Below are 2,500 nucleotides of genomic sequence, written 5' to 3'. Positions count from 1 at the left end.
GCATTTTGTCCCGAGCCTTAGTAAGGCCGTCCCATGCGCGTCCCGTGCCGTCCGAGCCTCACCAAGGCCGTCCCATGGCGTCCCTTGCTGTCGCATTTTGTCCCGAGCCTTACTAAGGCCGTCCCATGCGCGTCCCGTGCCGTCCGAGCCTCACCAAGGCCGTCTCATGGCGTCCCGTGCCGTCGCATTTTGTCCCGAGCCTTACTAAGGCCGTCCCATGCGCGTCCCGTGCCGTCCGAGCCTCACCAAGGCCGTCCCATGGCGTCCCGCGCTGTCCCATGCCGTCCCGAGCCTTACCAAGGACGTCCCGTGCTGTCCCGAGCCTTACTAAGGCCGTCCCAGGCCGTCCCGAGCCTTACCAAGGCCGTCCCATGGCGTCCCGTGCTGTCCCATTTTGTCCCGAGCCTTACTAAGGCCGTCCCATGCGCGTCCCGTGCCGTCCGAGCCTTACCAAGGCCGACCCATGCCTTACCAAGGTCGTCCCATCGATCTCGGAGAAAGTACATCATAACATCGGAATACACCCCGACATCGATATCGGAGAAAGTACATCATCATAACATCGGATCGGATGCGTATCCGTCCAAGTGCCATCGACACTTCGAGAAGTTCGGACCTAGCTTCCTAGCATGTTGATGCGTCGGTGCTAATGGGGACATAAAGATCCCACGACGTTCCGAACGGAAGTAGCCGAAGTGTTCCGTGCGTGTGAACTCCATTGTCCCATGTGCCGGCTCTTGACTCCTAAGATGTCCCATGTGAAGGCCCTTCATGGCTAAGAATGTCCCGTGCAACGTCCCTTGATGATCCCCATAAGGTGTCCCATGTGCGTCCCATGCCGTGCCCAGCCTTACCAAGGCCGTCACATGCTGTCCCATGCGCGTCCCGTGCCGTCCAAGCCTCACCAAGGCCGTCCCAGGCCATCCCGAGCCTTAGCAAGGCCGTCCCGTGCTGTCCCATGCCGTCCCGAGCCTCACCGAGGCCGTCCCGTGCCTCACCAAGGCCGTCCCGTGCTGTCCCATGCCGTCCCGAGCCTTACCAAGGCCGTCCCGTGCTGTCCCATGCCGTCCCGAGCCTTACCAAGGCCGTCCCGTGCTGTCCCATGCCGTCCCGAGCCTCACCAAGGCCGTCCCGTGCTGTCCCATGCCGTCCCGAGCCTCACCAAGGCCGTCCCGTGCTGTTCCATGCCGTCCCGAGCCTTAGCAAGGCCGTCCGATGCGCGTCCCGTGCTGTCCCATCCGTCCCGAGCCTTAGCAAGCCCGTCCCGAGCCTTAGCAAGGCCGTCCCATGCGCGTCCGATGGGATTCCCGAGCTTTACCAAGGGCGTCCCGTACTGTCCCATGCCGTCCCGAGCCATAGGGACGCTGTCCCGTGCGCGTCCCCTGCTGTCCCATGCGCGTCCCCTGCTTTGGCTCGGCTGGCCCGTGCATTCTATGGGGTCGTGGGACATTTCGAAACCCACCCGGGCCATTTCGACTCTCTCTTCATTTATACTATTGAGGTATTATTTATGAATTATTGGAGAAAAGAAACGGAAGAAAATATTTTTTTTTCTATTTTTTATGAATTTTCCGGTGTTTATTCACTTAAAAATTCATAGAAAAATAAATATTTATCGGAATCGCTATTATAATATATCAAAAAAATCCTTGCGAAAAGGCCTTTCCAACGAGTATAAGTTTGCTGGATTCCGACGAGTAACGAAGGAGTAAAGGCCCAGTATGCTTGGTTAAAAAATTGATGTTTCCTTGTGAAAATAGGCAAAACAATAACTTTGCACTATAAGGGGGAGGGTTGAGCTCCTTCCCCAGAGCGTGCACAGCACTTGTGCTGGCACGTTCCCTAGTGCTCGCCAAGCACCATAGGGCATCCAAAGGGCAAAGCTCGGCCTACTACATGATGGGAAGCTTCTAATATGTCGGAATACGAAGAGATTTCGTGCGACCCGAAGCTCGGCTCGGGCGTCCCGGCCTGTCCCGAGCTGTGCCGAGCGCGTCCCAGGCCGTCCCGAGCCAAGTCTCGGGCGTCCCAGGCCGTCCCGAGCCAAGTCTCGGGCGTCCCAGGCCGTCCCGAGCCAAGTCTCGGGCGTCCCGAGCTGTAGCGAGGGCGTCCCAGGCCGTCCCGAGCCAAGTCTCGGGCGTCCCAGGCCGTCCCGAGCAAAGTCTCGGACGTCCCAGGCCGTCCCGAGCAAAGTCTCGGACGTCCCAGGCCGTCCCGAGCAAAGTCTCGGGCGTCCCAGGCCGTCCCGAGCTGTGCCGAGGCCGTCCCAGGCCGTCCCGAGCAAAGTCTCGGGCGTCCCAGGCCGTCCCGAGCTGTGGCAAGGGCGTCCCAGGCCGTCCCGAGCAAAGTCTCGGGCGTCCCATGCCGTCCCGAGCTGTGGCAAGGGCGTCCCAGGCCGTCCCGAGCTGTGCCGAGGCCGTCCCGAGCCTAGTCTCGGGCGTCCCAGGCCGTCCCGAGCTATGGCGAGGGCGTCCCAGGCCGTCCCGAGCCAAGTCTCGGG

Source organism: Eschscholzia californica, unplaced genomic scaffold (assembly GCF_041429995.1).
Source record: "Eschscholzia californica isolate CP2 unplaced genomic scaffold, dmEscCali1.0.p SCAF_97, whole genome shotgun sequence".
Classification (NCBI taxonomy): domain Eukaryota; kingdom Viridiplantae; phylum Streptophyta; class Magnoliopsida; order Ranunculales; family Papaveraceae; genus Eschscholzia; species Eschscholzia californica.
The sequence above is the reverse complement of the archived record's forward strand: the minus strand, read 5'-3'. Positions refer to the sequence as shown.